Consider the following 14,512-nt stretch of genomic DNA (forward strand, 5'->3'; position numbering starts at 1 on the left):
TACTAGTGAAATACCAGCTGTTCTAATGGCCCTAGCTGAGACTAGTCTCTCCCATGGGAAGTGCTGGAAGCCACACAACATGAGAGGTTTAAAATCTGACCAGACAGAGCCCTGGAACAGGTATAATCTTGCACTGGTGTAACCCATTGGTGAGTGTATTTTACAAGTCACCCTCTGTGCTGATCTATGAGAATATGAGTTGCTATAGTGCTTTTTCCTCTACCTATTAATTATGGATCCATAGATCAAGCTGTAATGGGCTGTGTTTGTTGTTTTTGTAATAGCTCTGGGGGGTCTCTGGTTCAGTCCTGAGAGTGGCAGCCAAGGGGCAGTTATTCAGCCCTCCATCAGATGTACTGGGTGAGCTAATTCATTCTCTAATATCCTATTTCTGGCCCTGCCAGCATGTCTGCCACTGAGGCAACTGGCCCCTTCCCCACTCAGAAAATCAAATCATTGCAGATTTAATTTGCCTTTGTGATGGGTTGGACCACAGAAACCCTCTTGGGAGCTGCCACCCGATGTGCCAAGACTACTTCTACCCCTCCTTCCCTGCCAGCTCGGGGCCCCAGCACCCTGTCTTGCTGAGCCAGACAGTCCCGTCTGCTCCAACAAAGACCTAGGTTCTGAATTACTTGCCCCAAAGCTGCAGGTTTACCTGAAAGCAGCTGACAGAAGTGTTCCTGTCTTTAAAACTCAGATGCCCAACTCCCAATGGGGTCTAAACCCAAATGAATCCGTTTTACCCTGTATAATGCCTATGCAGGGTAAACTCATAAATTGTTAGCCCTCTATAACACTGATAGAGAGAGATGCACAGTTGTTTGCTCCCCCAGGTATTAATACATACTCTGAGTTAATTAATAAGGAAAAAGTGTTTTTATTAAATACAGAAAGTAGGATTTAAGTGGTTCCAATAGTAACAGACAGAACAAAGTAAGTCACCAAGCAAAATAAGATAAAATGCGCAAATCTATGTCTAATCAAACTGAATACAGATAATCTCACCCTCAAAGATGCTTCAGTAAGTTTTTTCCTCAGCTTGGACATCTTCCAGGCCTGGGCACAATTCTTTCCCCTGGTATGGCTCTTGTTCCAGTTCAGGTGGTAGCTAGGGGATTCTTCATGATGGCTCTTCTGTTCTGTTCTGTTCCACCCCTTTATATATCTTTTGCATAAGGTGGGAACCCTTTGTCCCTCTGGGTTGTCACCCCCCCTCACTGGAAAAGCACCATGTTAAAGATGGATTCCAGTTCATGTGACATGATCACATGTCACTGTAAGGGTATGTCTACACTACGGGATTAATCCGAATTTATATAATTTGAATTTTGGAAACAGATTGTATAAAGTCGAATGTATGCGGCCAAACTAAGCACATTAATTCAGCAGTGTGCATCCATGTACCGGGGCTAGCGTCGATTTCCAGAGCGTTGCACTGTGGGTAGCTATCCCATAGCTATCCCGTAGTTCCTGCAGTCTCCTCCGCCCATTGAAATTCTGGGTTGAGATCCTAATGCCTGATGGGGCCAAAAACATTGTTGCGGGTGGTTCTGGGTACATCCTCCCCCCTCTCCAGGGAAGCAATGGCAGACAACCGTTTCGCACCTTTTTCCTGGGTGAACAGTGCAGATGCTATACCACGGCAAGCATGGAGCCCACTCAGCTCAAGACAGCAGTCATGAACATTGTAAACACCTCGCGCATTATCGTGCAGTTTATGCTGAACCAGAACCTGCAAAACCAGGCGGCGAGGAGTAGGCTACGGCAGCACGGCGGCGAGAGTGATGAGGACATGGACATGGAATTCTATCAAACCCCGGGCCCTGGTGCTTTGGAGATCATGCTATTAATGGGGCAGGTTATAGCCGTGGAACACCAATTCTGGGCCCGGGAAACAAGCACAGTCTGGTGGGACCGCATAGTGTTGCAGGTGTGGGACGATTACCAGTGGCTGCGAAACTTTCGCATGCGTAAGGGCACTTTCATGGAACTTTGTGATAGGGTGACCAGATTACCAGTATAAAATATCGGGACGGGGGCGGAGCAAAAAAAGGGGGGGGACGGAGCAAAAAAAAAAAGTTTTAAGGGGCCTGGGGCATTAGCAAGCCCCGTGTGCTGCCCTCCCCACGTAGCCTCCCGCCCCCTGGCCCGCCACGGGCATATGCGGGGCGCAGTGGGTCTGGGCAGGGGCAGCGCGGAGCGGGCAGGAGCCGGGGGGGGCGGCAGGAGCCGAATCCCCGCTGTGGCTCCTTCCCGGCAGGACGTGCCCCCCGCTACCCCGGGCACATGCGGCGCGTGTCCCCTGCGCTTAGTCTCCCGGGAAGGAGCCGCAGCCGTGAGCGGGAGGGAGAGGCGCGGGGCTCCCCAGCAGTAGCGGGGATTTGGCCCACGCCCCCGCGCCACTCACCCAGCCCCTGCCCACTCCGCGCTGCCCCCGACCGGACCCACCACACTGCCCCGCGGGCTGCAGGGCTGGAGCAGCCTTCAGGCTGCACTCCCGGCCCCGGGTGCAGCAGCCCGGGCAGAAGCCCTCTGGCGCGGCAAGGGGGCTCACAGCTGAGCCCCCCTGTCTCCCTCCCTTGCCAGCCCCCCTTTGCCCGCCCGGTGCCCGGGTGCTGGAGCTGACTCACCAGCTCCAGGATCCAGGCACTGCCGCCACCCCCTCCCTCCAGGCTTGCACCGCCATGCTGCAAGCCTGGGAGGGAGGAGGAATGCTGGGGAAGAGGCGGGGCCAGGGCGGGGATTTGGGGAGGGAGCCAATGGGGGAAGGAGAGGGCGGAGCCGGGGCGACGGGGAGCCCGAGCGCCAGAGCGGAAGGGAAAATTTCTTCTTTGTCCAGTGTCCCAACCAAACATTGGTCAGGACGCGGGACAAAGAAGCAAATATCGGGACAGTCCCGATAAAATCGGGACGTCTGGTCACCCTACTTTGTGATTTGCTTTCCCCTGCCCTGAAGCGCCAGAATACCAAGATGAGAGCAGCCCTCACAGTTGAGAAGCGAGTGCCGATAGCCCTGTGGAAGCTTGCAACGCCAGACAGCTACCGGTCAGTCGGGAATCAATTTGGAGTGGGCAAATCTACTGTGGGGGCTGCTGTGATGCAAGTAGCCAAAGCAACCACTGAGCTGCTGCTACGAAAGGTAGTGACTCTGGGAAATGTGCAGGTCATAGTGGATGGCTTTGCTGCAATGGGATTCCCTAATTGTGGTGGGGCGATAGATGCAACCCATATCCCTATCTTGGCACCGGAGCACCAGGGTACCCAGTACATAAACCACAAGGGGTACTTTTCTATGGTGCTGCAAGCACTTGTGGATCGCAAGGGACGTTTCACCAACATCAACGTGGGCTGGCCGGGAAGGGTTCATGCCGCTCGCGTCTTCAGGAACACTACTCTGTTTAAACGGCTGCAGCAAGGGATTTACTTCCCGGACCAGAAAATAACCGTTGGGGATGTTGAAATGCCTATAGTTATCCTTGGGGACCCAGCCTACCCCTTAATGCCATGGCTCATGAAGCCATACACAGTCAGGAGCTGTTCAACTACAGGCTGAGCAAGTGCAGAATGGTGGTAGAATGTGCATTTGGCCATTTAAAAGGTCGCTGATGCTCGTTACTGACTCGGTCAGACCTCAGCCAAACCAATATCCCCATTGTTATTGCTGCTTGTTGTGTGTTCCACAATCTCTGTGAGAGTAAGGGGGAGACCTTTATGGTGGGGTGGGAGGCTGAGGCAAATCGCCTGGCTGCTGATTATGTGCAGCCAGACACCAGGGTGATTAGAAGATCACACCAGGAAGCGCTGCACATCAGAGAAGCTTTAAAAACCAGTGTCATGACTGGCCAGGCTACGGTGTGAAAGTTCTGTTTGTTGAAAACCCGCCCCCTCAATTGACTCATTCCCTGTAAGCAAACCATCCTCCCCCCTTAAATCACAGCTTGCTTTTAAAGGAAATAAAGTCACTATCGTTTAAAAATCATGTATTCTTTATTAATTGATTATAAACATAGGGAGAGAACCAACAAGGTAACCTGGGTGAGGTTTGGGAGGAGGATAGGAGGGAAGTAAAAGGCCACTGAAAAAATTCAATATAATGACAGCCTTTTGGTTGGGCTGTCCACTGGGGTGGAGTGGGAGGGTGCACAGAGCCTCCCCCCACCCGCGTTCTTACACGTCTGGGTGAGGAGGATATGGAACATGGTGAGGGGGGAGGGAGGTTATACAGCGGCTGCAGCGGCAGTCTGTTATCCTGCTGCCGTTCCTGAAGCTCCACCAGACGCTGGAGCATGTCCGTTTGATCATGCAGCAGTCCCAGCATTGCAGCCTGCCACCTTTCATCTCAATCGTCCCTCATGACCTCACGTTCACTGGCATCTTTCCTGTACTTAGATACCATGTCCTTCCACTCATTCAAATGAGCTCTTTCATTGCGGGTGCATTCCATTATTTCCGAGAACATCTCATCTCACATCCTCTTTCTCCGCCGCCTTATCTGAGATAGGCTTCGGGATGGAGAAGGGAGGCTTGAAAAATTTGCAGCTGCTGGAGGGATGAAAAAAAGGAGAGAAGTTTTTAAAATGATACATTTTACAGAACAATGCTTATACTCTTTCATGGTGAACAACACTATTCACATTACATAGCACATGTGATTTCAGTACAAGGTCGCATTTTCCATCTTAATATTGAGTGCCTGTGGCTTTGGTGTTAGAGATCACAGACGCAGGTCCGGGCAACAGAATTCAGCTTGCGTGCAGCCATGGTAAGCCATTGTCTTTCGGCTTCTGCGCCCTCCTTTCCCACATACCAAGCAAAGCCCATTGACTGCTGCAGTTTTCCTGTTAACCTTCAGCAGCAGAAAACAAACTAACCCCCCCCCCCATCCAATTCTCTGGGATGATCGCTTTATCCCTCCCCCCACCGCGTGGCTGGTATCAGGGAAGATTCCTGCTAGCCAAAGGCGAAAAGCTCAGCGCCAATTCTGCCCCCCCCCACAGCCCCGCGCTTGGCTAACTGCAGGGAAGGATTTCTTTTCAGCCACAGGCAAACAGCCCAGTAGGAACGGCCACCTCTGTCCCCTTAATTAAATTCCCGTATTTCAACCAGGTTACCATGAGCGATATCACTCTCCTGAGGATTACACAGCGAGATAAAGAACGGATGTTGCTTGAATGCCAGCAAACACCGGGAACATACGCTGCCAGGCTTTGTCATGCAATGATACCAGATTACTTGCTACTAGCATGGTGTGGTCAAGTGTCCTACCATGGAGGACGGAATAAGGCTGCACTGCCCAGAAACCTTCTGCAAAGGCTTTTGGAGTACCTCCAGGAGAGCTTCATGGAGATGTCCCTGGAGGATTTCCGTTCCATCCCCAGACACGTTAACAGACTTTTCCAGTAGCTGTACTGGCCGCAAATGTATCCCAAGTCCTCAGGGCAAATTAATCATAAAAAAAACGTTTGCTTTTAAATCATGTTTTATATTTTAAAAGGTAAACTCACCTGAGGTCCCTTCCATGGGGTCATGGTCTTGGGTACTGGCTTGGGAGGCTTGGGAGAGTACTTCAGTCAGGCTGAGAAAAAGATCCTGCTGTGTGCTCTCCGCAAGCTCGTCCTTCTCCTCCTCCTCTTCCCCGTCCGCAGGATCCTCAGGTGTGGCTGATGAGATTACCCCCGCCTCGGAATCCACGGTCAGAGGTGGGGTAGTGGTGGCGGCCCCCCTTAGAATTGCATGCAGCTCAGCATAGAAGCGGCATGTCTGCAGTTCTGACCCGGAGCGACCGTTTGCCTCCTTTGTTTTCTGATAGGCTTGTCTGAGCTCCTTGACTTTCATGCGGCACTGCTCTGAGTCCCTATTGTGGCCTCTCTCCATCATGCCCTTGGAGATTTTTTCAAAAGTTTTGGCATTTCATCTTTTCGAACAAAGTTCTGCTAGCACTGAATCCTCTCCCCATACAGCGATCAGATCCAGTATCTGCCGTACGGTCCATGCTGGTGCTCTTTTTCGATTATCAGCCTGCATGGTTACCTGTGCTGATGAGCTCTCTGTGGTCACCTGTGCTCTCCTGTGCTGAGGAAACAGGAAATGAAATTCAAATGTTCGCGGGGCTTTCCCTGTCTACCTGGCCAGTGCATCTGAGTTCAGATTGCTGTCCAGAGCAGTCACAATGGTGCACTGTGGGATAACTCCCGGAGGCCAATACCATCGAATTGCGGCCACACTAACCCTAATTTGAAATGACAATATCGATTTTGGCGCTACTCCGCTCGTCGGGGAGGAGTACAGAAATCGATTTTAAGAGCCCTTTATTTCGAAATAAATGGCTTCGTTGTGTGGATGGGTGGAGGGTTAATTCGATTTAACACTGCTAAATTCGAATTAAACTCATAGTGTAGACCAGGCCTAAGACCCCAAGCCTTCATTCCTCCCAGCTTGACTCACAGGAAGGCTTGCCTGCAAACAGAGCCATCCAGTCAATTGTCCTGGTTGATGGGAACCATTAAGATTCCAAACCACCATTAATGGCCCACACTTTGCATAATTACAATAGGCCCTCAGAGTTATATTTCATATTTCTAGTTTCAGATACAAGAGTGATAACTTTATACAAATAGGATGACCACACTCAGTAGACAATAAGCTTTGTACTGATACCTTACAAGCGACGTTTTGCATGAAGCATATTCCAGTTACATTATATTCACTCATTATCATTTTTTTATAAAATCATATAGACTGCAACGTCACAGCCTTCATCACAGTTCTGCACAATCTACAGCAGTTAATTCAAGGGACAGGCTCTTTCAGATGCAAAATCCACAAAGGGCCAGAGAGCTGCTTGGATATGTGCATGTTCCAATAGGGGCATATTCCAAAATAGCACTAGCAGGACCTCACTTAACAGCTTAGCAGTTAGCAAAAACAGCACCGAGAAGACCTTGGAAATGCCCTGACTTAGGGTCTGGTTCTCTGAGATGAGGAGCACCCTGCAATCATGGACTCCTGAGGGACTTGAGGACACTCAGCACCTTGCAGTTCAGCCCTTCTCTAATAGTATATGCAGCTGAAGTGATTTACCCTATCCCACTTAAAACTAACCTGGGCAGAAAAATTCCAATAAAACTTTGTTTCTTTGGAAAACCAAAACACTTTCTGGAGATGTGGTTTTGCTGAAGTGCTGATGGAAGCTGTAACCCTGCCTGCCAGATGGGTTTCAAAACCTGCCTGGTTTCCAATCAGCTCGCCCACTCAGCTGCCTGCTAGGGATCTGAGGCTTCTGGATTTATGGTTCTAGGGATGTCTTCCAGGTGGACTGCCCCAGGGCAGACTGGGGTCCAGTCCACAGAGAGAAGCAGGGCTGATCCATGTCAGCAGGGGGCATGCAACACACACACACACACATGCACTCACAGACACTCTCACCCTCCTCCACCTCTTATCTGGCCTATCTCAGAGGTGCTGACCACAGATGTTTCCAATGGCCTCAGAAGGTTGCTCCCTGCTTGTTATGGAGAATTTCAAAAATTTTGAAATATTAAAATCCTCCACAAAATAGTTTAATTACCTTTCTCCACCCAGCTCTACTGCTGACCATGACACACCAACAATCAGGCAAGTTTTCTGGCTCAGTTTTTCAGATCCAAGAAGCACACATGACATAACCTTCTGGTACAAATCAGAGATGGGGACTGCTTGTCCAGACTTTTAATCCTACAGGAATACTACTTACAAGCCCAATTTGTGTTTAGTTTACTTATACAACAGAGCTGTGGCAGTAGGCTGGATTTTAATCTTCTTGGTGTAGATCATTAATTCTTTCAGGCAGAGACTATTTCTTTACTTGCTATGCAAAGATCCAGGTTTTCCTAGGCTGATATACTCAAGTGTTAAATATTAATAATATTAATCGTGGCTCTGCCACAAAAGGACTGTTTTTCCTTGGGCAAGTTGCTTAACTTTCCATCTCTTGGTTTGCCCATCTGTAAAATGTGTACAATAATTCTTAACAATTTTGCAACGTTGTGGTGAGGATTAACTAGAGTACAAAACATAAAGGCGTTCTTATTTGCCAATATTGACTACAAATTACCAATCTACAATTCTAAATCCCAGGGATAAAGGTTTTCTAATTGTTGCCTTTGTAATGGCAGATGCTCTAACTAATGTTTGAAGAGTACTTTCAAGACAGAAAGTGCTTAAAGTGTTAGGTATTATTATGCAAGAAACAAAAAGAACACAGATGGATTTTCATATTCCAGATTGAGTTTGTAATGCTGATAGTTAGAAAATCAGGTTTTGATTTGGAAACAGTGCAGTTTTGATCTGGAGTCACCAAGACCTTGTTTTCATAGAATCATAGAAGATTAGAGTTGGAAGAGACCTCAGGAGGTCATATACTCTAACCCCCTGCTCAAAGCAGGAGCAACCCCAACTAAATCATCCCAGACAGGGCTTTGTCAAGACAGGCCTTAAAAACCTCTAAAGATGGAGATTCCACCACCTCCCTAGGTAACCCATTCCAGTGAGTCACCACTCTCCTAGTGAAATACTTTTTCCTAATATCCAACCTAGACCTCCCCCACTGCAACTTGGCACCATTTCTCCCAGTGGCGTAGCCAGGTTTTAAGAGCAGGGGGAGCAAACATAAAAAAGGCGCCCCCCCCGGCTCCTCCTCTGGCCACGCCCCCCTTGACTCCTCCTCCGGCTGTTCCGCGCCCACCCAGCTCCTCTCCCATGCTCCCCCATCTCATCCCTCCAGCCATTGTCCCTGGCCAGCCCTTCCCCCGCCCCTCTGCTGCCGGTGCCCGGTGCCCGCCGGGCCGGGGCTCGCAGCTCGGCAGGCTGAGCAGCACTCAGCCACCCACCTGCCCGAGCCCGGCTGTGCTCCTTGCTCCTGCTCCGGCAGCTGGGCTGTTGCCACACTGAGCCCAGCCAAACGGAGCCTTTCTCTCAAGGCTGCTACCGAGGCGCCCAGCCTCCTCCACCCTTGCCGCTTCTCCCACCGGCCCGGCCCCCCTATTGCCGGGAGACACGCGCCCAGCCCAGCCCCACTATCGCACATGCTTCCCCCCGCCGCCGCACATGCTCCCCCCTGGCCCGGCCCGAGTGCTCCGGACCCGAACGGGCTCAGCAGCACAGCCCATCCCCGCTTCTCGGCCCGGCCCCCCATTGCCAGGCGGCACGTGCCCAGCCCAGCCCCGCCGCCGTACATGCTCCCCCCGGCTCAAATGCTCCGGACCCAAACAGGCCCAGCAGCACAGCCCGTCCCCTGCTCTCTACCTGGCCGCCTGGCTTGCTCCTCCGGACGCGCCCGCCATCCCCCGCCCATGGCTCCTCCGGCCGTGCTGCCCTTCAGAGAGGAGCAGGCCCCACCCGCTGGCGCCATATAAGGTAACCCCTAAGGCGTCACTTTTGAAAAATGTGCTGAGGGGAAGCGGTTGCTTCCCCTGCACCCCACTAGCTACGCTACTGATTTCTCCTTGTTCTATCATCTGCCACCACTGAGAACAGCCTAGCTGCATCCTCTTTGGAACCCCTCTTCAGGCAGTTGAAGGCTCCTATCAACCCCCCCCCCCCACACACACACACTCTTCTCTTCTGCAGACAAAATAAGCCCTGTTCCATCAGTCATGTGCCCCAGCCCCTAATAATTTTCATTGCTCTCCGCTGGACTATCTCCAATTTGTCCATATCCTTTCTGTAGTGGGGGACCCAAAACTGGACGCAATACTCCAGATGTGACCTCACCAGTGCCGAATAGAGGGGAATAATCACTTCCCCTGATCTGCTTAGCCCATCAGTCCCCAGCCTGTAGCCCTGCATGAAATTCTTCTGTCTTTATTGAACCTCATCAGATTTCTTTTAGCCCAATCCTCCAATTTGTCTAGGTCACTATGGACCCTATTCCTACCCTCCAACATATCTACCTCTCCCCACAGCTAAGTATCATCCGCGAACTTGCTGAGGGTGAAACCCATCCCATCATCCAGATCATTAATGAAGATGTTGAACAAAACCAGCCCCAGGACCGACCCCTGGGGCACTCCACTTGATACCGGCTGCCAACTAGACATCGAGCTGTTGATCACTACCCATTGGGCCCAACGATCTAGTCAGCTTTCTATCCAACTTATAATCTATTCATCCAATCCATATTTTTTTAACTTGCTGTCAAGAATACTGTGGGAGACCGTATCAAAAGCTTTGCTAAAATCAAGGTATTTTCCCCATATCCAAAGAGGCAGTTATCTCATCATAGAAGGCAATCTGGTTGGTCAGGCATGACTTGCCCTTGGTGAATCCATGTTGACTGTTCCTGATCACCGTCCTCTCCTCCAAGTGCTTCAAAATGGATTTTCACCAGGAAAAATTGTGTATTCTTAACTCAAGTACTTACTTTTCAGATGAGTTAGCAGGTCAAGTTAAAGACTTAGGGGGAAGCCTGGTCTTTAACTCGACCTGCTAACTCATGTGAAAACAAAAACAGCCTTGTGTTCAGGGATTTTATTGTGTGTTAGCTAACTTGAGTTAAGAACACGAGTTTCTTTTTTCCCGTGAAGACATGACCAAGAGAGAAAGGACTTCCATTCTGTGACATAGATGGTATATAATCTTGTTCCTGACCAAAGCCTTTTCAAGGTGCTGAGCTTGTATAAACTGCTTAGTAGTGCTCCATGCTTATCATCTCTCATGACTCCAGATTTCATGTGCTTGGGTAAAAAGTAAAGAATTGTTATTTTTCTAACTGGCAACATTGCAAGCTCAGCCTGAGATCTGAGAGACATGCTGGGTTATTTCTTGCTCAGGCATCATCACCTGTAATAAAGATTCTGCAGGCCAAATGCTGCTCTGCAATCCTGCTGTCTTCAAATGATGGCCTTAGTTAGACTTGTACAGAACTATTCCCAGGTTTAACTGTGGGCAGAATCTGAGGACAAAAGTGTTTCCTGCAATTGGAAATTAATTGATGCTGCTGATATTCAACCCTGACATGAATCTATTGCACTTTTTCATGGTTGAGTTAGCTCTGCAGGGCTGTCAGTGGTAAGCAAAATTAATATCTTATTGTATTCTCCAGAGGCAGAATCTGTGACTCTGATACACACCAGGGACAGATCAGCTGAGTAAGAAGGTGACATTTATACATAGTCTCTTTACAACATAAAAACATACTTTAAATAATAAACACCAGGGTTGAGTTGGGGTCATATTATGGCAACAGGCCCAGGAAGCAGAAAGAAGACCTAAGTTCTTTCACTTCATAGCTAGATCTGACTAATCTCTCCAGCATTTGTTAGACATCCCATAAAACAAAATAATTGCATATCATGATAGAACATGAAGACATCTACATAACCGTAGAATCAGAGAACCATAGGATTAGAAGGGATTGCAAGGGTCATCTAGTCTAACTCCCTGTCAAGATGCAGGATTTGTTGTGGCTAAACCATCCAAGACAGATGGCTATCCAGCCTCCTTTGGGAAAACCTCCAGTGAAGGTGCTTCCACAACCTCCCAAGGCAGTTTGTTCCCAGTTAGGATGCTTTTCCTGAGATTTAATCTAAATCTGCTATGCTGTAGTTTGACCCCATTGCCTCTTGTCCTGCCTCTGTGACAAAAGAAACCAACTTTTCTCCATTTTTTTTATAGCAGCCTTTCAAGTATTTGAAGACCTCTGTCATGTCCTCCTGTAATCTCCTCTTTTCCAAACTAAACATACCCAGTTCCTTCAGCCTTTGCTCATATGGCTTGCATTCCATCCCTTTGATCATCTTTGTTTCTCATCTCTGGATCATTTCCAGTTTCTCTACATCCTTTCTATACATTGGTGACCAAAATTGGACACAGTATTCCAGCTGAGGCCTAACCAGTGCCGAGTAGAGTAATACTTTCACCTCCCGTGACTTGCATGCTATGCCTCGGTTAATGCAATCTATAATTGCATTTGCTTTTTTTTGCAACAGAATCACATTGCTGACTCATTTTGAGGTTGTGATCCACCACAACTCCGGGATCCTTCTCAGCAGTGCTGCTGCCAAGCCAGTTTACCCCCATTCTGTATTTGTGCCTTTGGTTTTTCTTCCCTAAGTGAAGCACCTTACATTTGTCTTCACTGAATTTCATTTTGTTGTCTATAGCCCAGTTTTTCAGTTTATCAAGAACCCTGTGATTTTTAGCTCTATCATGTAACACAATGTTTGGATGGTATTGGAATGAGAAACACTCTCTCCATATCTATCCTGCTTGGGATGCATAGAACCCTCTGGTTTAAAGCCAATATATATCCTAGCAAAGCCACCTGGGGGGCAAGTGGGGCAATTTGCCCCGGGCCCCGCAGGGGCCCCCACGAGAATATAGTATTCTATAGTATTGCAACTTCCTTTTATGGAAGGGGCCCCTGAAATTGCTTTGCCCCAGGCCCCCTGAATCCTCTGGGTGGCCCTGCATCCTAGTAGCATTTGCTGCTTACTTTGGGACCTGGCCGAATTCAGTTCATACTGCAAACTGGGGAATTGCAAGTTGGCGGAAGTGAATTCCTCGAACTGGAATTTGGTCAGGTCATAGAGTTGATGTCCTTGTGGTTTTGTACTCGTAAAAATTAAATAATGTTGAAAAGGAAACAAGTGCGCACTCTGCACGTAAACCATCTGTTAGTAAGTTTATTGACCAAATTAAGATATATATCTATATCTATAGATAGATAGATAGATTTTATATCTATCTATCTATCTATCTATCTAATTATGAATAGGAACATTTAATAACATTTAAAATAAAATCAATGGATATTATTTTAAGTTTCATCTGTAGTGCAATATTCTATCTAATCTATCAGTACTATTGTTTTTGTCTATATATATATATATATATATGTCCATCTCTACATAGCATAGCATCTGTGGATCTGCTATGATACTGTGATATCTGTCTGCCCTACCTATCTATAGTATCTATCTACAAGCCAAGATTTTCACAAATGGGTAAAATGAGTGAGCTTATAGGTGCACAGAAGTTTTTAAAATCAGGCCAGTTATTTAGATGCCTTAATTTGGTTTTAAGCACCCAACTTTAGCTACCCACTTTTGAAAATCTTGGCAGAGTATCTATAGTAACTATGACAGGTTTCAGAGTAGTAGCCGTGTTAGTCTGTATCTGCAGAAGTGGGCTGTAGCCAGGGCTGGCTCTGGCTTTCTGGCCGCCCCAAGCAAAAAAAACAAAAACAAAAACAAAACACGCTGCAGCGCCGCCGGAGCCAGGGTGCAGGGGGACTCCCTTCCCTGCAGATGAGCCCCAGCTAGCGGGGGGAGGGGGAGGTAGCGGGAGGGGAGAGAGAAGGCGGGCGGCCAGGGAGGGCTTCAGCAGGGTGCTGCCACGCGGCCCCTCCCGCCATGACCCCTGCTGGGAGGGCTCCACATCACTCCGGTCGGCTGGGAGGGAAGGACGCAGGTTGCCCTGCCGGGCTTGCTGCATGGCGCTCCTGTCCTCCGCGCCATCGCTCCCTACAGGGCGGCCGGAGCAGAACAACAACAACAACAAAAAGCGGCCGTGCCACCCTAGGATTGGGCAGAATGCTGCCTCCTACAAGCTGCCGCCCCAAGCACCAGCTTGCTCAGCTGGTGCCTAGAGCCGGCCCTGGCTGTAGCCCATGAAAGCTTATGCTCAAATAAATTTGTTAGTCTCTAAGGTGCCACAAGTACTCCTGTTCTTTTTATAGTAACTATCAATAGTACTTTTTATAGTAACTATCAAAAGTACTTAATTATGTTCTTATTGGGTATTGGATATCCCACTGCAACCACACTGTGCTAAGTGCATGAGGAGTACAGAGAGAAACTCATTAGAAACTGAACACCTTGTGGTGAGGTAGGATGGGGAGGGAAGTCTGAATATTTTTGGTTCTCTTCTATATAGACTCTTATATGGCACTCATCACTGTAGGTGTCTTTGCACCTTCCAGTACTGTATTGAGCAACATGACTACACATCTGCCATGTGTGTACAGGGGATGGTGATCTCTCTGGTCCCATGTTGTTTGTTACAGGAATAAGTAAGGTATGACCAGAGGTGAAAGTAAGCCGGTATGGTACAGTAAGCAAGAGCCGATGCGCTAGACTGGACCGGCTTCCCCAGTCCAGCGATTTAAAAGGCTTGGGCTCCCGGCAGCGTCCAGAGCCCCAGGCCCTTTAAATTGCTGCCAGAGCCCCACTTCCGGAGCCCCTGGGTAGCGGAGGCAGCCGGGAGCCCCAGGACTCTGGCGGAGATTTAAAGGGCCCAGGGTGGTAGCGGTGGCCAGAGCCCTGGGCCCTTTAAATCACCGCCCAAGCCCTGGGGCTCCCAGCCGCCTCTGCTACCCTGGGGCTCCAGAAGTGGGGCTCTGGCAGCAAGTTAAAGGGCCTGGGGCTCTGGACACTGCTGGGAGCCCAGGCCTTTTAAATCATCCCCTGAGCTCCCAGCTGCAGAGGTGTCTGAGAGCCCTGAGTTTCGGGGGCGATTTAAAGGGCCCAGG

Source organism: Malaclemys terrapin, chromosome 1 (genome assembly GCF_027887155.1).
Source record: "Malaclemys terrapin pileata isolate rMalTer1 chromosome 1, rMalTer1.hap1, whole genome shotgun sequence".
Taxonomy (NCBI): domain Eukaryota; kingdom Metazoa; phylum Chordata; order Testudines; family Emydidae; genus Malaclemys; species Malaclemys terrapin.